The sequence below is a fragment of the Phyllostomus hastatus genome, unplaced genomic scaffold (assembly GCF_019186645.2).
Source record: "Phyllostomus hastatus isolate PE091 unplaced genomic scaffold, TTU_PhHast_1.1 phas_scaffold_442, whole genome shotgun sequence".
Lineage (NCBI taxonomy): Eukaryota > Metazoa > Chordata > Mammalia > Chiroptera > Phyllostomidae > Phyllostomus > Phyllostomus hastatus.
Window position 1 is genome coordinate 5,404,775 of NW_025334030.1, and position 27,018 is coordinate 5,431,792.

Genomic DNA, 27,018 nt, shown 5'->3' on the forward strand with positions numbered 1-27,018 from the left:
TGGGTTGCTGGCTGGCATAGTTCTTTCACTGGGGGTCTGCGGTGGGCTTGACCTGGATTCGGGCCCAGCCAGTGTCAGTGCACCCCACAGGCTGGGCTGAGGCCAGCGAGATCCTCTTGAGCCCAAAGCCAAAGGCCATGCTGCACGTGGCTAGGGGGTGTGGGAGTGGGGACAGCACAGCCTGTCAGACTGCTACCCAAGGCTGGCACTTTACAATTGTGGGGCACCGCAGAGGACCTTAGTAAAGGCCAGTGCTTCCAGTGCAAGGGAGCTGCGGCAGGTGTCGCTGAAATCATGGCAGAGAATCTTGGCGACCTGCTTCCAGGACCCAGTGTGTCTGGCTCATCCTCGTGGGCATCTACTTCCTTAGAAACTGGCAGGCACTGTCTCAGGTCCTGAAATCTTCCCTGTAAATCTGTGCCAGGCCCACGCCAACCTGGACTCTGACGAGGGAGGGTCAACAGGACAGGTGCACACCCCCCCACCCCAGGACCCCCAGCTCGTGCACAGCCTGCCCCGAGCTCTTAGATGTCATCTCCAGGATGGAGATGGACTTGTATGAGCTACGACTGTCCTTTCTCAGCGTGGGTGTTTCACTGTTTTTTCTTTTAAAACAGTGGGTCTTACTGCTCATCCACTAGCATTTCTACTCCAGCATTACTGTTTTTATATTCAGATTTTATTTAAAATATTTCTTTATATTATGGACAGTGGAAGGGAGGGAGAATGGTAGAGAAACATTGATTGGATGCCTCTTGCATGTGCCCCATCCGGGGACTGAACCCATAAACTAGGCATGTGACCTGACCAGGGATTGAATAAGTGCCTTTTTCCTTTGCAGGACCATCCCCAAACAACAGTCACAATGGTTGGGGCAATATACTGGGTTATCTTTCAAATTGCTCTTGGCCATTGGGTTCTTCTAGGACAATCACTGGATATTCAACACTTAAACAATTGGTTCAGACCCAATTAACTAGTTTACAGTTAAGTCAATTCATCCTTTCATTGTACTGTTTCAAGACAACTTAAAAAATTAAAGCTTTACTGTACCAGGAATCCTCTGGGAGAGGGTAATTAATTTATCAGAATGCATCTGCATTGTTGCTTTCTCAATTATTATCCACTTAAACATTTTTTTTTCTAAAATGTAAGACAAATTTAGAACATGAAGGTAAAGTAGCAGTTACAGTTTCTCATAAAATAGCCGATAGTAGATTAAGAGTTAGTTTTAGTCACAGATAATGCAAATGTGCCAGAGAGAGTAATGCTAATTCACCTTAGTCATAGTTGTACGGTTTTTTTTTACTTCAAATGAGAGCACATATGATACTCGGTCTTTTCAGCACACCGCCTCCCACCCCCCACCCCTGGATCTGATGAAAGAATGCCCCTGAGATTGACTCTTAGATAATTAGACCCTGAGTGACCAATCTGAGGATTGTAGGGAGGAGGGGAAGGGGTGTTTGGAGTGGGACACTGGCTCTGCTCCTAATTACAAAATAGAAGACAAACAGGATGTTGATTCACGTGTAAAACTCTCCAGCCCTGGCCTCCTAGTTAAGGTTCCTGAAAGCACACCTGGCAGATAATCCTAGGGCTGAAGCCAAGAGTTGGCCTGGTGGAAGGTTTCCTGCTGGGCATGTCACTAGTGTTGACTGAGCACCTGGGCTTGCAGAAGGTGGTGCTTGGATAGGGGTTGGGTGGGGCGATCGAAAGGGGAGGAGTTCCAGGAAGACCTGGAACCTTTCAGGAACCTGATGGGTTTGGAGTTCACCGGGAGAATGCTTGTGTGGCTTGCTGCTAAATGCAGAATATCTGGTGGGGAGCTCAGCCAGGGGAAGCTGAGCAGGGGAGGTGGAGTTACAGGACATGGACATTGAGTGTTTTGAAGAAGTCAACAGACAGGTTGTTGGGGAGGATGGGAAACGGTTTCAAATGGTCCCCTCTCCCCTTCAGTCTTCACACTCCCTGTCTCAGGACTGAGCCTGAGACCCACTGCCATGTCCCAAGCCTCCAAACTCTTGCCCTCTTGTCTCAAGTTCTGACTCTGGGCCCATTGCTCCCATGAAGTTCTCTTTGCAGACAGTGCAAGTGTGAATTGTCTTTTCCTGCATGGGGGCTGGGTCTGAGTCTGTGTCCCTCATTTCAGCTGTCCTGGGTCATTTTCTCTGCCATGTTCCCTTAGGGGCCGGCAAGCTGCAGTACTCCTTCCCGGAAGTGTTTCCTAAATCCTTGACGTGTGACTCATTTTGGTTCTGTCTCTGTACTCTGTGGTACCTGGCCCACAGGTATTGTTGAACAGGTTAGACTTTGTTTAGAGCTGAATCAGCCCTTGTGTCAGTGTGGAGAAGCTGTAGGAGTTTCAGAGCAACAGGAAGTGCTACTTGGTGGGTAACCACTCAGATGAAGTAGGATTTGAGGGGGGTTTGGTCTCTGCCACTGAGCCAGGCCTGGAGAAAAGTGTGGGTTGCCCATTGGCTTTCGTCCTCTGACAGGGCTGGTTTCCTGCCTTTGGCATTGCAGAGTCATGGCGGCAGATGGGTCTTTGAGGAGCGGGGCCAGCGGGGTGCTTCTGCTGACGGGCCCCTTGCAGTTTGTTGCTCGTGCTCACCGCAGGTGGAGTTGGTGTTGGCAAGTCTCGGGACTGGAAAGGCAGTGAAAGGAATTTTCTAGACACGGCTAAAGGGCTAAGTGACGGGGGAGTGGGGGCGGAAGTATGAAATTTTAAGCCCCTTGGCAAGAGGAGTGGGGGTTATTTTGAGTGGAAACGGCACATTGTGTTTGGTGCAATGAGGTCAGAGGTGAAGGGCCGACTTGCCGAACTGCTGCGAGTGTCTCGTGCGCCCACGAGAGCCGCGCCAGCCTGTCTGGGGCCACGAGTGGGTGTTAGTTCACACTTTGCTTGAGGATGTGGCTCTGGGTATGTTCTTAGCGCCGACCACACATCACGGTTTGTTCAGGACCCGAAGAAACGGTCCCCTTGCCTGCTGGGCTCCAACCCTTTCCTCCCCCTAATACAGCAGTGCTTGCTGCCAGTGAATGCCGGGGTCACTCCTCACAAGGTGCCTATCTCGAAGGCTCCTGGGACCGAGCCTGCCCGAGAGTCCACTCGGGAAAGTCCTAAGGAAGAGTGAGAAGAGCTTGCTTCAGGGCATCAGCCCCCCAGGCCATCAGCTGTCCCACCCTCAGTCCTCTGAGGGTGGCCCTGGAGGAAGTGGTGTCAGCTGCACAGCAGTTCCTCTTTCTGCAGAATGCACACACGCCCTCCTGCTGCTCTCCTCCAGCTGCTCTCCTCCAGCAGGACAGTGACTGGGCTTGGTTTAGAGCGGGAGTCGGAATACTGGGATCTGGCTGATTTTGCAAAGACAGTTGTAGGGGACACAGATAACCACCTGTGCCAGGGTGTCAGTGGCTGCTTTCACCTGTGAGTGGGTGCTCACGGCTCTTTCCCAGGGACTCTCCAGGCGAGCGGTCCCTGCGCTAGCAGTCTTTCAAGTCCTCTAAAGAGCTGATGCTTGGTGCCAAGAGAGGTCCGTGTGGCCAGGGTGCAGGCAGGCCACCTGGGGCACCGGTGCTCTTACCAGGCCTTAACTGGGTAGCGCTCCCCACACTACAGAGCACCCAGAGCACTCCAGTCTGGAGTTGGTGGGATGTGGTTATTGGGTGGCTGGGAGTATTTTCCCAGTTGGCACTCTGGGCCTGACTTTGACTCTGCCCACTGCTAACCTGGCTGTGTGCCTCTCTGAGTCAGGGGGCACTGTGAGCCGTCAGGAAGATGGTGGATGGAACACCTGTCCCGCCCAGTGCTTGGTGCTGGGTTATTGCGGTCAATAGTGTTGGCTCTTAGCATCTTTATTTTACTTTTGTACTTTATTTTTAGAAAGGGTGTAGCAAGAATACTTTCCCCCGAGCCCCCATGGTGTGTTTTTTGCTATTGCTTCTCTCTTACACATACCCACCGGCTCATTGGCTCACTGAGACCTCGAGGTGCCTGCCCCCAGTCTTCCTCACTTCCCCGGCTGCCTCTTCCTGCTCCACTCCCAGCCCCCGGCTGCTCTTAGGACTGGCCCTGGAGGGCCAGCTCCCGCTGTGGGCACCAGAGCCTGTGCCCAGGGAGGGGCACAGCTTCCTGTGCAGCCACTGAAGTTTCTTGCAAGAAACTGGATGCCTTGGACCCAGAGAACACTGCCCCAGAGTCCACATGCCATCGTCGTGTGTGTGGGGACAGGCTCGAGGCACCTAAGTGAGGGACCTACCCACTGCCTCCCCAGGTCCTGTGGGCTCTGGTTTCCTCAGCATTGGGCCTCCGTGTCTTGGCCGGCTTTTGCAAGTCAGCTTGGGTGGATGGGGATGGTTCCAGAAGGCTGAGCTGGGCCAGCCACTCATTGTCCATAGGTGGTCTGAGGAAGGCTTTTCAAAACGGGAGATGGAGGGGCTCTGAGTGCCAGGCAGTCCTTGGGGAGAAGGCGATAGGGAGCAGAGGAGCCGAGGGCCTGCCCTTCAGCCCCAGAGCCCAGGTAGGGTGGCCTCTGCACTGATCTGCTGGCAGGGCTGGGCACAGGAAGAGAGCAGAGGCCACCTGGGAGACAGCTGGCGGTGAGGGCCCGGGTGCCTGGAGGAGCAGTGGGCCAGATCTGAACCCCTGGCCAGCATCCTGGCTGCAGTGCTCCGGTGCCCAGGGGGCTGGAGACTCTGGCCCTGAGGAGGCCTCACCCAAGGCTGGCAGAGCCCCACAGAGTGTGTGTGTGGCCGGGACCACTCTGGGCTCTTCCAGCTGAGGCCTCTGCCCTGGGGGTCATAGTTCTCGCCTGCTCCCATCTCTAGTTGACTTTCTAATGCCAGCAGTTTTATGGTAAACACCCACACCCACACCACCGAGATAAGCAGTGTGACATCTGTCCGGGATTTAGGTGCAGCTGTTCTGTCCCTGCAATGTCTCTAGGGAGGGACGTACCTGAGAAAACGGGGCAGATGGACGTCCCCCTTGCCTTGTGACGTGAATGTTCGTAACAGCTGTGACCTGGGCAGGTGGCCCTGGAGCTTGCAGCTTCACCACAGCATTCTGCTGACGGCCCGTCCCCGCTCGGGCGGCCTTCTCTAAGTGGGTCTGGTCCCGCCGAACAGACGGGCCCTGTGAAGCAGGTGCGCTAGGCCCTGTCCTGGTGGGACCCCCTCAGGTGAGTCTGAGGCACATTTGCTCCAGGAGAAGCCTCAGGAGCCTCCTGGGTGGGGGCCTCTGCTTCTGGTGAGCCTCCTTTGAGTCACATGTGTCATGCTAAATTCTGGATTTCTAAGCAACAATAGTGTTTTTTAATCATTTTTACTTGAGCTTTATTGTATTTCTCCCATTACCATTTAGTCCCCTTATACCCCCCTCCCCGCAGCAATCAGCACATTGTTGTCTATGCGTCCTCCTTCCTTTTCGATGAATCCCTCCACCCCGTAACCTCCACCGTCCCATAAGCTGTCACCTGCTCTCCGTCTGTGAGTCCGTCCCTGTTTGGCTAAGCTGCAGTCCTTTGAATGGTGTCCGTCAGGGGCTGAGGAGCCAGGCTGGCGGTCAGGGTCCTGATGTCTGAGGGGCTTTGTGTCCAGGGGAGGTGTCCAGGGGCAGCGCTGTGGGTCAGAATAGACCCAGAGCCCTGGCACATGCATCCCGTCTCTGCCCAGAGCCCTTGCCTTCCTTTTATTGTCCAAATGTGCTGGAAGGTTTCAGATCTCCGGGTGCACACGGAGCATCGAGGGGCCTCCTGTAGGTACAACTGACTCGGAACCAGCTGACAGTCCTGTACGTGTGCCGCACGGCTGTTGTGTGAGGTCACAGCGCCGCTCTGCGCGTCTGGTGCCTGGGACAAGCCTCTGGTGTCTGGGCCTCCGTGTCCTCCTCATTTGTAGTTGATGATGTCTGCCACCTCTTCCGGGTCGAAGACTTGAGAAACTGCAGAATACAGCAGAAGACAGGGCAGAGATGAAGGTTTTGTGTGCAAATTCAAAATAGATAATTTCAGAATAAAAAATGGGTGTTTCCAGTAACTTTGGCTGCAAACTTGTGTACACAAAAATCCTGGGCTTTTGCATGCAGATTTCAACGGGAGAAATTTGGCAGAGAGTGTGTCTCACATTTAACTCAGGAGGGATGCTTGGCCCTCTTAATTTCAAGTGTCCAGCGGCCATCCCTGTTCTGTTGCAACAAAGTATTGGTCTTGTCCATTTCCTAGGGATGGAAAGGAGCCAAGTGCATATGCCCTGTAATGTAAACCTAGGAGGCAGAGTGGGACCTGGCAACAATTATTTTGTTTGGAATCTTGCAGGAGAGCCTGACATTGTCAACCCCTATCCCTTGCCATTTTCAAGACCATGCAGTTTTGTCAAAGTGGCAGCCCTTAGGGACAAGTGGTCCCCAGTTTGTCCACGATGCTTGGCTGGGCAGTACATTCAATTCTGCCTTTGCTTGCTGCCTCCCAGTAAGGGCGGGTTTGACTGCTGGGCCTGCAGCGTGGGCAGGGAACCTCGGTCCGGGGGCAGAGTGGCCCGAGTGCCTTACTGGTCCTCAGAGCATCCCTGGGCAGGCTCAGAGGAATGGTGGGGCGGGGCTCACTCCGTGGTTCCCAGTCAGGGCTGTCTGCTCGTCCTGCCTCAGTTTTGGGAACCCAGGTCAGGGGTCTTCTGAGACAGCAGTGACTTGGGCTCTGCCCTGCCTTTGCCCACCCCATCCTCATGAGAAGTGAGCGCAGACACTGTGCTCCAGGCTGTGGCCAAGGCCTCATCTCTGTGTCCTGGTGGCTGGACGGGATTTCCACAAACACACCAGAAAATAGACAGGACCACTACTTTGCTGCCAACAGAACAGGGATGGCCACTGGAGACTTGAAATTAAGGGGGCTGGGTGTCCTGAGCTCAATGCAGGATAGAATCTCTCTGTCCAATTTCCTCAATGAAATCTAAACGCAAAGGCATAGGAATTTCTATGCACAAACATTTGCAATCAACACCCCTGTGTGCCCCTTGGGGTGGGATTCGGGCGTTCAGTCAGCCTGCCATCAGGAAGGCACCCTCCACTCTCCAGCGTGTGGACTGGAGGGGGCAGTGTGCTGGCCTCCATTAAATATTCAAGAGCCAAATCCAGCATTTATCTTTTTCATTTGAAAGAATGTTTTTTATTGATTTTAGAGAGAGGGGGGAAAGGAGAGAGAGAGAGCATTTATGTTTTTTTATGCCTTTAGGGTAGACATGAAGGCAGTGCTTCACAAGTAGGTCATATGCTAATCCACTGGGAAGTGGGGAAGGTCAAGAGAGGGAAATGATTTGTCCTGAATGCAGTTTTGTGGAGAATGTGGTCTTAATTATGGCTCTTCTACCAAAAGAAAGGAAAGGAGAACTGGAAGGGAGGAGGAAGGGGGGGGAGGGGAGGGGAGGGGAGGGGAGGGGGTATCCTATACTTCCCATTCTGCAAATAGAGCACTTGCTCATTATGTAAATTGGGAAAGGACAGCAAGAGGGAGGAAGAGAGATCCAGGAGTCTGGCCACCCAGCCAGTTTGTTTGTTTGTTTGTTTGTTTTAAACAAACTTTTATTGTCTAGAAATATATATTTAAAACATTCCCCATAAAGGGATGCTATTATCTCATTTCCCCATCTTCTTCCTCTCCAACACCCCCTGATACAAAGGACATTATTACACTTTATTTAAAGTTCACCCAGGTGTCCCGACTGCTCCAGCTATGTCCTCTGTCTATGTCTGCAAGCTGCAGGTCCATACAGCTTCCGCAGACAGCGGGCAGGCTGTGTACTCTGTTCCCCACTTAAATTTCACCACTACTGGCTTTCCCGTTGATCCACTGAGGAAAGGTTTGGGATTGAGGGGCAAAGTCCTTGCAACGAGGAGCAACTGCTGCAGGCTATGCCGCCAACCCAGCCCTCGTCCGAGAGAAACACTGGCCTGCAACCCAGGCCTGCGCCCTGACTGGGAATTGAACCCACGTCATTTCGATTTGCAGGCCGGCACTCAATCCACGGAGCCACAGCAGCCAGAGCTGGCCACTGTTAAGTCTTGGTCCACGTCCTTGCTGTCTGAGTGTGACCACCTCAAGTGTACATCATCAGGGTCTCCTCCTGGGGCTGATGCAGACTCGCGGAGTCAGGGAGTAACGTTAGCGCAGCCTGCCGACAGCTGTGCCTCACTCACGCCCCGGTCGCTAGTGTAGATGCCACCGAGACGGTCCTCTCTGTGCTGCGCACATGTGAGCCTGACTCCTGACTTGGGGGTTTTTGTGTTTCTGTGTTCTGTATTTTTCTTTATTTCCACCTGAGCAGCACAAGCACGTGAGGTGTGGAGGGGGCCGAGGCCTGGCACACGTGTCAGTCTCGGTCTGGTAGCTCGCCGGCAGCGATGCCCGAGGCTCCTGTCCCCGGCCCACCCTTGCCAGCGCTCCTCGACTCTGGAGCACGCTGCTCACGCTCGGACATGTGGCTCTGACAGAGTGCTGCTCACGCGCGTCGTCTACGTGACAGCCAGTCTGCCGTCCTCTGGGCTGCAGCTGGGCGTCAGGGCCTGCGGAGCTGCAGGGTCCTGGTGTAGGGGGCCCTGGCACTTCCTGCAGAGGTCAAATCTCCTTCTGGCAGTTGAGCGATGAGGGCACAGCTCCCACAGGCTGCTGCGTGTTGTGTCCTAACCCTGCCATCTCGGCCCTGTTTCTTAATGAGGCCATCCAATCACAACAGGTCCCCAGGAAGAATGAAGCTGGCGTGTGCTGACATGACTCCAGGGGAACTAACTGCTCATCAGTCAAAGCTGGACAGGCTGGCTTGTCATTGGCAGGGGATGGTGCGGCGGTTCACTCAAGGCCACTTGTTCTTTGGCATCTCCAGGGTCCCCTGTGAATCTGCAGCCCCGGGCCTGGGCAGGTGGGCCTCGAGGCAGGTCTGGGAAGTGGGCTCTGTGGTTTATCCCTCCTGGGAGGGAATGCTGTGGCCCCTGTTGCTGGGACCAGTGTGAAGGCAGCTTCTGGGCTGAGTGTGTTGCCCTCAGAGCCTGGTGATGCCTGGGCAGACCTGCGGCTGAGAGTTGTGCCACGTGGGAGACGCGCAGAATGACGAGGGTCCCTTCTGAAGCCCACTCTGGTTGCGCGTGTCCTCACGCAGGCCCGCCCAGCAGCAGGTGTGCCTGGAGTGACTGGCAGGTTCTGGAGGCCCCAGAGTGCTGGCCTGCGTTCCGGGAGTGTGGAAGCGTGCCCAGCTCTGGGCGGTCAGGGTTCCGCGTGTGTCTGAGCGCCCGGCCCCTGGGCACCTCTCTCTAGAGGTGGCCTTGGCCCAAGTTTTTAAAATCAATGTGTTTAGTCTCTCAGTGTAGCCTCTGCGAAAAACATTTTTCTTTTAAAAATAGAACAAGGATTCTAGTGTAAAATTCACATGGATTTTTTGGTGACTTATTCATTTATTTTTAGAGGGAGAAGGGAGGGAGAAAGAGAGGAAGAGAAACGTCAGTGAGTGGTTGTCTCTCACATGCCCCCGACTGGGGACCTGGCCCACAATCCAGCCATTGGCCCTGACTGGGAATCGAACAGGTGACCCTTCCCTTTGCAAGCCAGCACTCGAAACACTGAGCTCAGTAGCCAGGGCAAATTCACATGGATTTTTAAGGTAAGCCAAACAGGACCCTGCTTTATTTGAAGCTGCTGAGCCTCAGAAAGGGACATGCAGTGTCCCTTTAAGCCCTCCCCATTCGTGCCCTTCCCTGGATCATCCTCATGTTTAGAGCCTCACTCAGTGCAGCGCCCGCCCCCACGTGCCCTCCCCTCACTGTGCGCTGGTATTCCTCTGGACCTGGATGTCGCAGTTTGTTCTGGCTCACCTGCCTTCTTCCCTCTGTCCCATCCCGTTGTCCCTCCAAGCTTTTTAGATCTGGCTGACCTTTGTGTATCTCATGCTAATCGACATACTGTTGGCACTCAATAAATGTCCTTTTCTTGTTCTGCCAGGTCCCTGCTCCAAGTGCAATGCGTAGACTGTGGCTTGTGTGGCCCTGAGGCCAGTGTCCTACCTGACTAGCCTGGTCCTGAGGCCTCAGCACCTGGCGACAGAGGAGGCTTGTGGGATATTTCAGGGTGGAGATAAAGCTGTCTCATCTGATCTTTCCTCCCCGACCTTCTCCCAGCTGCCTGTGAGGTAGCAGCGAGCTGATAAATAATTCCTGAGCTTAGCGATGTGCTGACGTCACGGTTCAGCTCTCTTCACACACTGGGTCTAGTCGGCAGTGGGGCAGAGCCTTTTGGTTCCATGTCATGGTAGCACCATTGCTTGCTCCAGACCTCGGCCCCTTAAAAGGAAATGGTATCTCTTTTCACCAGTACGGTGGCTGCTAAAGCGACATTTGTCCACAAGCTGGTCTGTGGGCTCTTTTGCCTTGCCTGAAGAACAAAATGAGGACATGGGGCTGAAAAGACGGGGCCTGGGGGACAGTGTGTGGCCAGAACTTCCTTAGATGGAGGGATGAGACCAAGGAGGAATCTGGGAAGTTGGAATACAGCCCCGGGGGACAGTGAGGGAACAGAAAAGGAGCACGTGGTAACAGGAGACTGGGCTGGGTGCCGGGCCTATGGGAGAAAAGGGCACAGAGGTGACCTGGACTTAGTGCTGTGTGTGGGAAAAACCAAGAAACACACCTATGACCTAATCAGTATAAAACGGCAGTATTAATGAGGCCTCACACTAAGACGGCCAACCAGGGCTGTGACTTTACACTGAGAGACAGGAATGAGCAGAAGAAAGCACTCATGGCCCTCCCGAGCCAAATGGTCATGCAAGGGGAGGGGGGTCGTGGGGAGTGGGCACACCTCTACTGGAGGTGAGGGGACACCCAACTTCCTCAGCAGTCACATCCACATTCAACTCCCAAGAGGGTAAGACACCAACGGGGTGAAGATGCATTCATCCAAACATCTCGGCACAACCCCCTGCTCCTGGAAAGCAAACCCTGACCCGGACAGCAGCCCCAGAGTCATGGCCCACAGACACGCCGTCAAGGCGCAAGGACCGCACTTGCTCCCCTTTTCAGTTTTCCCTGGACTCCTGCCTCGAAACCCACAAGTTTGGGCTGGAACTCGGCCTGACGTGGCTGTTTCCGAATGCCAGCTTTGGACATTTCACTTGCTGTGACAGTATACCCAATAATTTCTCTGATTTAAGCTTTTTGTTTGTTAGTTAGTTTGTTTTTACTAATGACACAGCTCTCAAACAAGAATGGGGATTCCAAAGACACAACTAGGAGCCCCTCTGTTTGCCACGAGGGACACCCTGATCATTCCACAACACAGCAAGCCACGCTGCAGAACGAGAACACACCCGGCCGGGAAAACTGCATGTGAGGAGAAGCGTCTGAGCACAGGCACCCGGTCCCTCCCCATGGGGAAGCACCTCTCTAGGAAGGAGACCCCCCCGCCCCAGACAGCAGGCAGGTAAAAAGCATTAAGACTTAATCCCTGTCCTTATTCCTAGCGTTGTCCCCTGTGGGTGGTCTAGGACTGAGATCCTGCGTGTTCTGCATACTTCACAGCACAGGTGGCAAACACAAGGCCTGTGGCCGAATCCGGCCCTCCACCTTGTTTGATCCAGCCCAGCACCCTGTTTCTACCTGGTGGCAGCGCCCAGCTCCTTGTCCCTAGTTAAGGAGTAGTTACATTTACACAGTCCTAAAATTACATTCGGCCCTTTGAAGGCAACTGTGAGGCTGCTGTGGCCCCCAGTGAAAATGAGCCTGACACCCCTGCTTCATAGACTCTGCCCCATGAGAGAGGTTTAAGCCAAGGCTTTCCCCACCTGTAAACAGGAATACACCTGACGCTAACTCTTACTTTACAAGATGCCTGGCAAGTTCACTCAGCCCAAAAGCACATTTCCAGCAAGAGGTTCAGAGGCGTTAATAAGCCTCTCCTTTAAGGGACACAGGCCACCTTACTGTAATTTAGCATAAACTAGTCAGTCACCTTACTCTGCTGTTGGCAGCTGGCCCACACCATCAGCATGCTCTGCGGGTGCAGAATGCTCTGGGGTCTGAGCAGAGCCCTCCTGCTTTAATTTCAGGGGACCAGAGTCCGGGGAGAGACCACGGTGCGTGCAGAGGTGCTGGAGGGGGAGGAGGTGGCACCCTGGACAGGAGGAGAAGAGGGCAGGGAGAGGGCGCTGGCAGCACCCATGGTGCACAGCCACCATCACATGCCACCTCAAACTCCCACGACTCCGAGAATCACCCTGGGAATCTCTCTAGTCCCTCTCCTGCACCCAGCTTGGCAGGCACGTTCCGTTGTTGGCCACAGCTTCCAGCACGCCGCACAACTCCGCATCCTTAGTCCTGGGAGGGTCAAGGGCAGCCCTGAGACTGTAAGTCGCCCAGCAGACAGCTCAGGCTGTGGAGTGACATCTCAGAGTACACCTGACTCTCTGAAGCCACGGTTTTCCTTTTATTTCAGAAAAATATATGCACTCATTTTATGCATCCATTTCTTTTTTAAAATATATTTTATTGATTATGCTATTACACTTGTCCTATTTTCCCATTTATTCCTCTCCGTCCTGCACACCCCCTCGCATCCTCATTCCCCGCCTTTAGTTCATGTCCTTGGGTTGTACATATAAGTTCTTTGGCTTCTACATTTCCCACACTATTCATACCCTCCCCCTGTCCATTTTCTACCTACCATTGATGCTTCTTATTCTCTGTACCTTTTCCCCTTCTCTCCCTCTCCCGTTCCCCTAGTGATAACCCTTCACGTGATCTCCATTTCTGTGGTCCTGTTCCTGCTCTAGTTGTTGGCTTAGTTTGTTTTTGTTTTTGCTAAGAAGCAGACAACTAAATTAGTAATGTCAGACACAGATCCTACGGGAGGAGCAGAAATCAGTGGGGACCTGGCATGGAAATCCTACTTATGCTTTTCAAGCCTGTCATCCTGGAGCTGCATGAGAAAAAAGCAGCAGCACTTCAAAGGTAATTAATTCAATCCATACACTGAAGATTCCCGTATGCATAAAAAGCTTTACCCAGTAAAATCTACTATCAGTCAGAAAAAAATACAATAGACAGTCTCATGCTTCTCTTTTGCTGAAATTAATAACATATTAAAGGTGACAACTAAAGGAGAAACTGAGTTTCTAACCTAAGTCATGTAAATTACACATCAGTTCAACACAAACCTTTCCTTGGGAATTACATTTATGCAGCAAACATTTTCCCCCATGATCTAGTTTGGGAATCTGAGCAACACCTAACCTGATCAAAAATAGATTATCTGTAAGTAAGTGAGGAGGTGAGGCCACCAGGTGTTGGGCCAACACGTTTCCCTCCTCTTTCCCACTCTCCAGCTTCTGACCCCAGCACCTTACAGGAAACCCTCTTCAGCCTCCAAGACTACAAGGCCAAAAGCTAAAATAAAACCTAAAGCACGTGGTACTTCCAATGAAATGAGAGCCTTTCTGTGGGGCTCCAGCCCTACCAACCCCTCCTCTCCAGCACCCCTCCCCCTCTCTGGTCCCCTCTGCTGGGCTGGGGACCCTCAGCACTTCCCACCCCTCCCATTGCTGCAGCAGCCCCATCACCTTCCCCTCACTGACCCTGACGCACCAGCTCTGCCCTGTCCTCCTGTGTGCTTCAACCTCAGTGTGGACTGAGCTGCACTCTGCCCTTGCTGGCCCATGGCCTGTGTACCCCCGAAGAAACAGCAGCTCCCCAGGCAAGGTGCAAGATCCTTGAGAGCGGCACAGGGACCTGTGGGAACTTCCTACAGCCCTCAAAGGCCCTGGATTTCCTTTCCCCTGCATCCACGTTTCCCACACATCAACTTATGCCCACGGTGACACAGATAGGTGTTCTAATAAGCCCAACCGGCAGTCCTGTAGGGAAAATGACAGACATTTCCTTTTTAAAAATCAGAAGCTTCTCTCTCTTCTTGAAACATAACACAAACAAACAAATGAAAAACACACAAACAGACCCCTAGAATGCCACTGGCCATAGAAATAAATCTCATCTGGCAGGAACACCCCTCCAAGCAATGTAAACTTCCCTGGCTTGCAAATGCAGAAGACAGCCCCAGCTTATTTCTAACCGAGAATGCCTATCCTGACACCTGAAAAGGCACCATAAACAGAGACGCTCTCCTTTCCTGCACTCCTTCAGCACAAGTTTTGAATGACTTTCTTAGACACAGAGACCTTTGTCACAGTGTTAACGGCCACCTCCCACAAGAAAACTTCCCAACATCATCAGCATGCAGAGAGAGATCTATTGTGCCTAACAGGACATTCAGGCACACCTCCACCTCTCACCAATTTCGAGCCTGCCTGCCAGAACCAAGGAGAGGAGGAGGAGGAAGATGAGCAGGGCTGGCAGCCAAGCCAGCCTGTATTTTGCCTGTCTTGGCCAACTCCGAACACCTGACACACGCTAGCAGACTGGCCGCAGTCCCGGGTGAGCCCTCAACAGCCTGAGGCCTCTCTGCCCACTGCCAGGAGCCGTCACCATCATTTTCCCCAAATGCTTTTCCCCTTGTGTCAGTGTCCCATCTTCCTCCCAACCATTCCCAGCTTCATAACCACTTGCTTTTCCGAGGGTGGTGCGGAAAGGAGACGGGAGGGCAAAGCTGTAGATGGGTGGGAAAACAAACAAGCTCATGACTTTACCGAACTGCCTAGCTCCTGAAGTCAGGCCAGCAGAAACTCCATACTCTGCTCTTGGTTCAATCGAAAAGCCGCAATGTACCAGCCCACAGCTTACTCTGTGTCAGGAGGCAAAGGCCCTCAGACGATAAACAACATGTGGCTTCACGGGACAGAAAAGAGCTGGACGAGAACAACGTCTCAGAGCCCACCACCTACTCTCACAAAGACCTGCAGCACAAACGCATCCTCCCACCTGCAGAGAAAATGCCAAGAAACCAGGTATGCAGACCTGGGCTGTAGGCCACACAAATGCCGAGGGGATCACGTGCTCCGGAAGGACGCAGTCCACCGCTGACTGGAAACCAGCTCTATCAGGGGGTTCAGGTCCACTAGCACCTGGGGACACCTCTGTCCCTGCAGAGTTCCCAGGAGTGTCTGTGTGTGCAAAAAGGGGCCAGAGACGCAGGCACCTGGGCCCCATTCCACCTCTGACCCAGTGACCCAGTACATGGAAGTCTGAGGCCCCCCAGGTGCCAAGTGTCTTCGTCTGCAAACGGGAAGAATCCAACAGGGTAACGAGAATGAAGGTCCTCCCAGAATAAGAATCCTGGGGTCACGCTATGACCCCAAACAACAAGTCAGGGCCCTGGGCCCAATTCCAGGCAATCAGCACGAATCCTGTTTCACCAGGGCAGTGACAGGCAGGCACCCTGACAGGAGGCACCAGGGCCCCACCTCCGAGGGGGTCCTTCCTGGGCCCAAGACTTCAGCCTCGTCACCAAAACATATCAGACAAACCCAAACTGAGGCACACTCCACGAAATACCTCTGACCATTACTCTTCCGAAGCATCGTGTTTGTGAAAAACAAGGAAAGTCTAAAATTGTCCTAGACCAGAGAAGACCAAGGGGCATGGCGACCAAACACAATGTGGTCCCTGGATGGGATCCTGGACTAGAAAGAGGATGTTGAGGGGAAAACGGGTACAATCCCCAAACACGTTTGCAATTTAGTCAATAGTGGTGCCCATGACAACTTCTTGGTGTTGACAGGTGACAGGTGGTTGTGCAGATTTCACGTGAGGGAAAGTAGGGTGATGTGTATTTTGGGAACTCTGTGTTGTCTCTGCAACTTTTCTATATAGCTAAACTTACTCCAAAATCAAGTTCTTGGTAAAAGTAAGTTTGTTTGGAGGCTATTTTGATAGCTTCGAGCACATTTAAAGGACCTGAAAACATCCTGTGTCATTAAAACCCTGAATCACAGTCACTGCTCAACACTAATTTGAAAAACATAAGGCCACCAAAGGAAAATAGTACACTTGAAAAAGGGCAAAGAGCCGAACACAGTAAAAGTTTAGTATAAACTTCCTAACTCCACCACCTTTGCCAGCTCACACCATCCAAAAGACCTCCGTGTATGAAGCCGAGCAAGTCTCCCTGGGCGAGCATTACTGGTCACGGCTGGCCTCCCTCGTCGCCCCAGGGAGAGGAGCTGCCTCCCTTCTCGCACTCCTGCTATACTTGGCTACTTCCTTGCTCCCCTGCCCTCTGGGGGGCCCCTGCCTTCTGGGGGGCCCCTGCCAGGTACACTCTGGGTCCAGGTTCTTCTGGCTCCTCTCTGGAGCAGCCCCCACAAAGGCCAGCCAACCCTCCTGGCAGGGCACTGCCCTCCCTTCAGGCACCGTTTGTAGTGGCCATGCTGTTGACTGCTTCCCCTCAGCCCCTGGAGCAGGGTGGTGGTTGGTGGGGCTGACAGAGTGGTGGCAGCGCATACGGGCTGTGCCCCACCCACTAAGCTGTGGATTCAGTCCTCCTCACCCAAGGATTCCTTCAGGCCAGGAGTGTGGAGCCCTGTTCTGTTCATGCCTCTTCTCCTAACCCACCACCAGCCCATCCTCACGCCTTCCTACCCCCAGAGACACAAGGCTCAGTGGCAGCAGCTTCTGGGATGAAAAGCTTTCTAAGACTTTCCTTTTTTAAGCGGCGGTGGAGGGAGTCAGAAAGAAGGCATTTAGATTATAACTTTTGCTATTTCTTAAGGAGTCAGAACACAACATGTTCACAAATAAAATTTGTATTTAGATGCATACTTTTAAATTTGAAACTGTGTATCTGATAGGAACCAGCTAGGTACTTACAATCAGTAGAAGACTATAATTATGACCAATGAAAGAAAATGCCAAACTGCAGGAAGAAAAAAAGGAGCTTACAGTGAAAACAAGGGTAGTAAAGGCTAAGCTTCTGAGATTGCGCACTGAGAGAACAGTTTATTCTCTCCTCCTCCAGTCCAGCTTAAGTCACAGGCCACTGGGAGAGAAAAATGCAGAATGGCTGAGGGCCCACCCTCAAGGAAGGAAGCTAGTTAATAATGACAAGACCTCATAAATGACCAGTTATCAAGCTTCTTAGCTTTCTGACTTACCTGCTTCCCCAGCATCTGGCTGCCGTGCCTTTCCAGAACATGGAAAGACAATGGATGTGTAAAAACAGAGCATAAGAACACGGATGAGCCCTGGCTGGTGTGGCTCAGTGGACTGAGTGCTGGCCTGTGACCAAAGGGTCACAAGTTCGATTCCTGGTCAGGGCACATACCTGGGTTGCAGGCCAGGTTCTTTAAGAGGCAACCACACACTGATGCTTCTCTCCCTCTCTTTCTCCCTCCCTAACCCTCTCTCTAAAAAATAAACAAATAAAATCTTAAAAAAAAACACAAAAAACGCGGATGAGCAAAGCCAGTGTTTGGGCAGTTTTGCCAAAACTGGGCTCTTCCCATCAGTTCCCAAAGGAGAATCCACGAAGCACTGCTTGGCAGCCAGTGCCAGCACACACGGGTCTACTGCTCCCTTCTACTCCTGCTCTCAGCCAGGCTGGGGGCGCTCTGCCTCACCATGCTCGCTCACTGCATGTCCTTGCATGGATGCATGCGGGAAACCCGGAGAAAAGGTGGGCTACTCCTGAGACAGAGAGTCCTGAAGTCCCCCAGGATGACCAGCTACACAACCATTTCAGGAGGGCGGCACCTCCAGCACCTGAGGCACTGACACCTCGGGGTGCAACCGGGGTCTGTATGTGGCTGCATCCACCCATGGAGCACATGTCCCTACGGGACAGGGCACTTAGAAATTAGAGCAAAGCTGAGGCCGGGGAAAAGCCCTCTCTGACCCTGCCCAAGGTGGCAGAGAGAGGTGTGCCAAAGGGACCAAACATCATCATGGGGACCGTTTCCCCTCACGTCCCTCTGTCCCAAGGAAAAAGCACCTTGGCTTCTGGTCTCAGGGACTGCTAGGGTGATCCTGAAGCTCGGGGATCTTCAAGAATCAGTGCTCCGGATGGGAAAACAGCTGCCATGGGAGGGGCCGCCTCCTGCGCTACGTCTGCATCCCAACCGCTGGCTCCTCTGCAGGTTAGGTAACCAGGCTCCAGCTGCGTGAGGACAGTGGTGCAAGCAGGCCTCACCCACCACGTGGCAGTGCCAACACTGACAGCTCCAGCCCACATACTGTGTGCTTGATACTAACCATTGGCTAAACAACACTTCACCCAACACGTGATCGCCAGGACTTCCCAGGAAGGGCTGCAGCATAAAAAGGAACCAATGGCTTTGAAACATAGGCTCTCAAGGGTCAGATAATGCACGTACAGAAAAGGACCTATCCCCCTTTTAAATTATGTTTCCTTAGACAATGAAGAAGTGGAAAAGAGGTCCATGTTTTCAACCCTCTGACTTCTTCCTACTTTGCGATGCTTTCATATTAGGCATGAAATTGGCAACCAACAGTTTAGCATGAGACCCTGCATCCCTCAAACAAATAACAAATACAGCTCAGAATGCATGGGAGTCGGAACAGACACGCAGTATGCAGACAGGGTTCTGTTAATAAACTCGCAAATGGTAAGATGGACAGGCATGTGACAAATACAGCACAGGAGCCCAGCTAGGAGAAGCAGGAGGAGAAAGTGTGAGAGAGTAACAGAAGCCATGTAGGGACTCGAGGTTTAGAAAAGTGAGGACATAACAAGGTGCAGAACCTGTTTGAGAGAAACAGAGCACTAAATATATGACAAAACCTGGTGGAGATGTGGGGGTGTGTCACGAAGAAGCAGACTGGTCAGAAGAGACCTCACAGCCAGCTTGGGGGAGCGGAGGGAGACTGCACTGAGGGGAACTTCTTCAGGCAAAGAGAAAGGGCCTAAAGAGAGCCTGGCAGCCAGGAACATCCTGGGCCCTGTCCTGGGCTATGCAGGCTGGGAACAGGGGCCACATGGCAGGGGCGTCTGACAAGGGACCCTCACCAAGGAAAAGCAAAGTGGCAAGCCAGGAAAGGTAGGGGGAAGTCATGGGAGTGCTGGAACCTGGGGACCCAGCAGCAAGCCTAAAATCCTAACCCTGCTCCCTCCCTCACCAGGAAAGGGGGGAACTAGAAAGACCATGTGTCCATGTTTTCAGCTCCACCAGGCCATGCACTGGGGTGGTCCCTCCCCAGATGTAGCCTCTTCGTCATTGCAGGAGGGCACCCACAGCCACGCGACAACCCAGCCCAGGCACCACACTGCAGACGGGGCTCAAGAACAAGGTCTGCAAGATGCAGCCTTCTCCCCCTGGGTGGGGCAGAGTTCTCAGGTCCACTGCAGGCGCTGTCCTCCCAATCTCCCAGAAACGGGGAGGGAGGATAGAAACATTAACTCCCAACCCCTTTCCCCATAGGTTTCCACTGCAGGTCAAAGCACTTCATGAAATTTCAGGGAGGCTGCATTCCAGCTTCCCTGCCAACCTTACCAGCTTTCCCCGACAACATCCAATACACAGCTGTCACTTTGAATACAGCTCCTGCTGCAGGAAAATTAATTCCAAGAGAGAAAAACAGGTTGGAGGATGAGACCTTAACAATGAACTCATTATAAAAGCCAAACGTTCAGCCGGATGAATTCTGACTGTAAGACTGCAGAGACACACGAGGCCTTCTGCAAGCAGCCTCTCATCAGCTTCTTCAATGTGGGCGGGCCTGCCACCAGCTCCACAAACACTGGGAAGACGAGGACCTCCGGAAGAACTTCTCGGCAGCACGACCTTCCTTCAAAAAGGTGCCTGCAAATGTTTCCATACCCTGCAGGCTGGTCCAGAGGGCATGCGACCTTGTCTGTGGATGGAGGAGCAACTATGCGACCACCTTCGTCAGGCCCCTCAGCAACATTCCCGATGGGAGGTGCACGTGCCTGTCTGTCTGTGGGCTGTGCGCCCAGTAACGGGCTTCTGAAGTCAGACCATCCGTCTTTCGAACACGAGTTGCAGTGTTGTCACTTCCCGCTTCTGCAGGCCTGTGTGTAACCCAACTGTTTAAACGAAACCGGACTCAGTTGCTGTGCTAAGGGATCTGAAGCCCATAAGTGTAAATCATTCGGAATGAACTGTCTCCCTAACAAAATCAAAACAAAGTGGAATTTCTTGGAGTAACACTTTCAGTTTAAATCTGAAAACTTTCCTAGGCTAAGAGGATGGAAACAGACTTTGCCCAACTATATAAGTGCAACCAGCATCAAGTCCTGAAAACAGACTCCAAGAACCATCATGGCCCTGCCTGGGTGGCTCAGGTGGTTGGAGTGTGGTCCCGTACACCAAAAGGTTGCAGGCTCGATTACCAGTCAGGGCACATTCCTAGGTTGTGGGTTCCATTCCTGGTCAGGGTGCGTACAGGACGCAACCAATCCATGATTCCCCCTCAGAATAATGTCTGTCTGACTCTTGCTCTCGCTCCATCTTCCTCTCTCCCTAAAATCAATTTCAAAAAAAAAGAAGAACCATCATGAACCCACAGGCCTTTCCCCTCTAAAACTCTAGCATCACAACACACTGCCCACTACTCTGGGGAAACCGCAGTCTGCCTGTGGGGTTGTGTTGATTCAGCTAGCGAGGATGCACATCAGTTCTCAATACTGAAAAAAATTTTTGAGGGCCTGATGTCACACTGGAAAAGTAAAGAATGCTACCTGGTCAAAGACAAATGCGCTACCGATACTCATCCAAAACTTCAGTTTCCACACCAGAACTTCCTCCCTGGTCATCTGCCCTTTGAACCTGCCTTCAAAACAACTGCACTCCACACCCCCTACGGCTAGCCAGCTGACATCACAGAGGCAGGCACAAAACAGGGGCCCTAGCCCCCACACCTGCTGGGGGAGTCATTTCTGCTTCAAGTGTCCTCAGCATCAGCTCCTTCCTCTAGTCAAAGTCCACTTCCACAGAAGGCGGCCCCCAGAACGGGGCACAGAGGAGGGTCAGTGAAGGCTCTCCACACACCATCAGCTCAAAAGGAACACACCTTCCTGTCCCCCGCCCCCCAGCCATTTTTGCAGTGCTTCCCAGGTCATCACGCCCTTGCCCTACCTGCACCCAAACCTTGCATCAGGTGGCTCAGGAGACAAGGGCACAAACTCAAGGCGGACACATCCAAGACATGGCTTTTTCTCCTCCCCGAACTGTGCTAAAGGAAGCCTGGAGACACAGAGCTGCTTTAACCAGCTGCCTCAAGCCTCTTTCCAGGCCCCACATCTCTACAGGCTGCTGCTGTGACCCCTCTTAGGAAACTCACGTCTGCACAGTGGAACAAACCTACACTTCCACCTCTGATCAGCATGGGGCCCTCATCTCGCCAGCTCTGGACCTGGCTCAGGAACTGCTGCAGGGGCGTCACGGGGACAGGGATACTTCACGCTACATGAGGCCACATGAGAAGAAGCTATCTAATAGGGAGAGTGAAAGTCAGACCCCACTTCTTTCCAGGTTCTCTGCTTTCCCCGCTACAGGCCCGCACAGATAGAGCCACCCTTGCAAACACACAGCCACCCTGTCCAGGCGCCCGATTTTACATTTAACAAAACTGTCCAACTCCACAGTTCTTTTTCCAAAGGGAAGATTCCAAGCCTCACCCATTCAGAGTATCAGCCCTCAAATGAGGATGACCCAGAACCTCTTTCCAAACAGCTGCTTTCTGACAGTGTGAGGCTGCAACAGGTTCTGGGGGGTCACAGAGTTCAACTATCTGTCCAAAGAAGTACATGTGCGGTCCTTCCATGTGACGATGTCCCGCCAGCCTCAGCACTGTCAGCACATTCAGGCACAATCCCCGGGAAAGACCTCCTGGGCAGTGGCCCCTGAGGACTTCCTTAGACTGGAATGCTGCACTGAGTTGCCCAGCAGACACTCCCCCTGGCTCTCCTCACCTGAGGGGCAGGGTGGCAGCTGGGCCTCTGCCATGGCTCAGTTTCCACATCTGTAAAGCGGGAACCAGACCCCCCTCCAACACTGTTGGCAGAAGCCAAGCCACACGTGCGAGCTCTCCAGCCAAGTGCCTGCCTTAAGGGAAGTGCTCAATCAGTAGTACTACAGCATCGGGCTCACCTGCCTGTAAGCTGGGCTAGGCCATTTTCAGACTTCACAACTCCTAGTGACCCCCCTGTTGGCTCTACACACTTCAAGAAATGGGAAAATTCATCATTGGACGGGATTCTCACACAGTGATACCTTAAAATTCCGGACTTGAACAGGAAACTCACTTGAACCATGCAACTCTCCCTGTCCTTGCGTGAAAAAGCCAAGACTGGGGGCGTCTCTGCCAGAACGGGTGGGAAACACAGCATACGCTCACACACAAACGTACATGTGATGAAACCCAGCTCCAGACACAGAAACCTCGTTCCTCTCACTTCCTGACAGGAGAGCTACCCTTTATTCTGTAATTCATTTCTTCCCGTTGGATTCCAGCGTTGTTTGCACTAAAAAGCTGCCCTATGGGAAGAATACTCCACACAAACATCCATCACATGGAACTACCAAAACTAGGAGAAAATGTGCTCCTTTCCTCTTTCAATGGACGCCATCAAAGTGCACACGCTGCATTGCAACAATATCATTGTGCAAAAGTTTATTTTACAAACGTCCAGGATTATCCTCGGCCTCAGCCTCCACTGCAGTTGGCCAAGCATCCGAAATTGGGTTTTGCGTGTTAGCTCAGGCACCACATGTAGCAATGATCGAAAACATCCCTCTTGCCTTTCACCATCTTCCTCAACAGAACAGGTCCTCCTGTCCTGTTCTTAGACTTTGGATTATCATCACCCATCTCTACAAGCCAAGTGTTCTTAACATGAATTCCACCGACGGGCTGCAGAAGGTTCGAGGGCTTCCTGGAGTAATTACAAAACTCGGTGCAGCTGTGTGTTTTTCTCAGGCCAGGATGCACACCTTCCATCAGATTCTCAAAGAGGCTCATAACTCCCCCAAAAAGAGAAGGGGGTCAAGTGCTTTCAAGGGTCTTCCTTCATTTAAGGGGTTTGCTTTTTCGAACCAAACTTGGCAAGCTGTCTAGACATCCTTCCATCACTCACCTCACATTCGCACACAAGGTATAGATCTTTAATCTGTCTTCCCAAGAGTCCAAAACTTAGTGGAGTAACAAAAAAGAAAAAGAAAAAAAAGAACCATAAAAACACGAGGGATACATTTAGCAACACAGGGAAAACACAGAAACACTAGCGATACTTTTAACAAAACATTGAACTCCACAAGCCTTTTCTTTTTCTTTCCCCCTAAACTCCCTCCTCCCTGTCACTGTCCCTCTCCCCGCTCACCCCCTACCCCCCGCAGTAGCTTCCAGCAAAGCCAGCCTCCCAGGGGCTTCCCACAACACCTGTGCCGGTGCCGGAGCGCGGACTCCAGACAGGAAAGCACGGGCAGAGCACGGAGTGTCGGACTCCAAGCTAACCAGGAATTTGGAAGGCCCGGGGCACCTGGTGCTTCGAGCAAGAGCTCGCACCTCCCGCTTCTGCTGCGGACTGAGGCACGGGGACCCCGTTTCCCAGGCGAAGGCTCGCAGCGGCTCCTCCGCACACAGAACCAAAGGTAACCCCGGAGGCTCGGCTCCAGGCCGCGCCGAAAACAAACTTTCCAAACACTTCCACCGCAATGGCCGGTGACAACTCCCAGGCTTCCCCCGCCCTCCGTGCGCCTGTCAGGATCCCAGCTGCCCCCGGCACACGCTGCACCCGGACCGGGCTCCCCTCGGCGGCTGAGCGGCGTCCCCACGGTGCCCACGGTTCCGCCCTCCTGCCCAGCCCCAGATGAGACGCCACCCGGCCCTCGGAACCCCGGCCCGCCTCGCTTCGCTGGACCCAAGCGTCCGCCGCGCTCGGAGAGGTGACAGGCCCGTGCGCCCGGGCTGCTGCGACCGCGCTCACCAGCTGGCTGGTGGTCCTGGCCATAGGCCCCGCGTCCGCTTGGGCACCTCACCGCAGCGCTGCGCGGCTCGGCGCCTCCTCAGCGTCCTCCTCCCCGCAGCGGAGTTCCAGCAGAGGCCGCCCTCATCCAGCACCTGCCCAGACGCTCACAGCCCCCGGCACCGCCCCGCTCCCGCGCGTCGCTGGGCGGGACTTCCGCTGAACCGCCGCTGCCAACAGCATCCATTGGTGGTGCCCGCCTGTCGCGTCGCCGCAGCCCCAGTGGGCCTGGTTGACACCTCCCAGCCCCATTTCCGGGTCGAGGCCCGGCAGGCTGGAGCCGCTGGACCCGCCTGGGGGTGGGGGGGCACGTCCCAGTGGGAGCCAGTTCCAGGGCCGCTGGGCGGTGCCGCGCTGTGGAGGGGGCGAGCTGTCATCCCAGCGTCCCAGGCGGGGAAAATGAGGTTCGCAGGGGCCTGGACCGGACCGGCCGTCCAAGGTCATTAACGATTAACAGGCAAGGCTGGGCTCCAGCCCACCTCTCGGACTCAGAAGCTGGGCTCTGCGTAAACAGGGGAAAGCGAACCTTTACTAGTTTCCAAACTAAGAAGTGTTCGCTGTAGGAAATTTAGGCTCTCAAGTCGTATTTATAAGGCAGAAAACAAGCCTCATTTCGTCTCTCCTAATAGTCCCAGGAACACTTTCAGAACTGGTTTACTCATCATTTTTTTGTAGTTGATGATATTGAATTCCTTTGAAAGTTGTTATTGTTGATGATGATGCTATTGTTGGTTTTTTAAATTGTGGTAAAATGCACATAAAATTTACCACATTAACCGTTTTAGTAAACGCTTTAATGGCATTAACTACATTCATATTGTGGGGCTAAGATGATGTTTTAAACAAAACTAGAGTCATCTTTGTTACCTGAGGGTTTACATATTTTAAATAACCTTTATTTTTCCATATCCAAAATTGTATGTATTTTTTTAAAAGAACACTTTAGGGAATACAGAAGTAACTATAAAATAACTGAGCCCTTAATTCACACTGGCCAGCATCAATTGTTGGGTAGCAGTAATAGCCCCACTAACATCTACTCAGCAGCACTTAGTCTTGGTAAGGAATTTTCATGTCTGATCTCATTTACCCTAAACAAGCATCCAGTTACCTTGCCCAGCTTTTCAGACAAGGAAGCTGAGGCATAGAGCAGCTCTGTGACTTGCCCTAGGTCTTGGAGTGCCAGACCCAGGATCTTCATACTCACATGCCAGAGGCTGTCCTTGGACCACTATGTGTTTGTCCAAACTTCTAGTCCTTGGCATTTACTTATCTTTAAGAACAATAAAAATGCCCTGGCTGGTGTGGCTCAGTGAACTGAGCACTGGTCTTCAAACAAAAGGGTGGCCAGTTCAATTCCCAGTCTGGGCACATGCCTGGGTTGCAGGCCAGGTCCACCCCCGGGTGCTCAAGAGGCAACTGTACATTGATATTTCTCTTCCTCTCTCCCTTCCCCTCTCTAAAAATACATAAATACAATCTTAAAAAAATAAAAATAAATAAAAGGCAGGGATAACCTCTGTCCCCCAGAAGGTCTCCTGCTCCTTTGATACTCACCCTTTCACTTAACAAAGTATCATCCAGGAGAACTCTACTGGAAGCAGCCCAAAGCTTATAGATCCATGTGTTGATAAAGCTCCATCCTACCTTACAGTGAAGCGGTTCCCAGCCTTTTCCCCCATGAACAAGGCCCTGTGCTTAAATACAGCCATACCCTTACTTATTTCCTTAGTCTAACTTCTTAGCAGATAAACTGCTGGGTCAAAGCACAGGCATTCCCCTCAGGACTTTTGACACATGCTGATAATTGCCCATTGCTGGCCCCTCTCCAGATATTCTCACCCTCAGTGGACACAAAGACAAGCTCAAGGTAGATGTCAGCTCTTGCTACCATACCAAGACACACCCAACATTTGGGAACATTTGGGGACACCGGGCACATTAACCCACATCAATAACCCCTACTGTGGAATATGTATCTGATAAGCACCTTTGCTCAGAAACCTACTGAAGGATGTGCTTGTCTGAATGAGCAAGTAAGCCCAGAGAAAAGGCATGAGATCCAGGAAGCAGGAAGGAGAACACGCAGGAGGAGGATGACGGGAGTCCCAGGGTTTGTCTGTTCCGCAAATAAGTGTGAGCATTCCCACCACGCCAAGCACTGTGATGGGTATCAGGTATTTGTTGGTGACAAAACACAAAAATCTCTGCCCTCGTGGGACTCCGGTACCACTGGCTTATGGTTGGGGGTGGGGGTGAAGACGGCAAGCATAATAAATAAGCAAATCCCATGGGATGTTAGAAGGTAGTAAGCGCTGTGGGAGAGATAGAAAATCAGCAAAGGGAGGACTCGAGTGTGCAGGGAGTCAGTACAATTTTACAAGGATAATGAGGAGAAATCCCGGATAAGAATGGGGAACGCGCACACTCAAGGGCTCCAGAAAAATACTTAAACTGATAGATTCTCTAGTGGGTTTCACCACATAAAGGTTTTTAAATTAATTTATTAATTGAGTGATTTTAGAGAGAGGGTGGAAAGAAGAGAGAGGGAGAGTGAGAAACACCCACTGATGCCTTCATTGGTTGATACCTGTGTGTGCCCTGACCGGCAAGGTCTCTGGTTCGATTCCCAGTGAGGAGGGCCCATGCCTGGGTTGCAGAGGAATGAGGAAAACCTCAGAAAAACAGCCGTAGTAGAAAGTAAACACAAACACAGTTTCCTAGGCATCCCAACTCATCTCAGCTGTCAGAGATATTTATTCATAGTACAGATTAACTGATTTAACCAGTAATTATCACACTCCACCTGGTAGGACCTGGAGATGGAAGGAGGTAAGGAGTGAGTTGACTTTTCATCTCTTTTGCCAGAAAGGCAATAGATAATGACTGTAAGTGATGAATCAATACATGAAGTATCTCAGTTCAAAGACATTATTTAGCAAGTTGGACATAAACCACAGGAAAAATATTGAAACCTGTAGTAAGTAGAATATGAGTATGGACACATGAGGCATGGCTACTGTTTCTCATTATAAGCCTTTTTAAAACCACCAGGCATCTGTAACATTGATGGAAATAAAAAATAATAAAATGG

At 52.3% G+C, this 27,018-nt stretch overlaps 1 long non-coding RNA gene across 1 annotated transcript; it reads right to left on the reverse strand.

The window, feature by feature from the left end:
* Positions 1 to 5,290: 5,290 nt before the first annotated feature.
* LOC123807174 lies at positions 5,291 to 24,053 on the reverse strand. Its single transcript, XR_006783594.1, has 2 exons — positions 23,886 to 24,053; positions 5,291 to 5,941 (listed from the first exon to the last, which is right to left on the reverse strand). It is a non-coding gene; the product is annotated as an uncharacterized LOC123807174 (long non-coding RNA).
* Between the last annotated feature and the right edge of the window lie 2,965 nt (positions 24,054 to 27,018).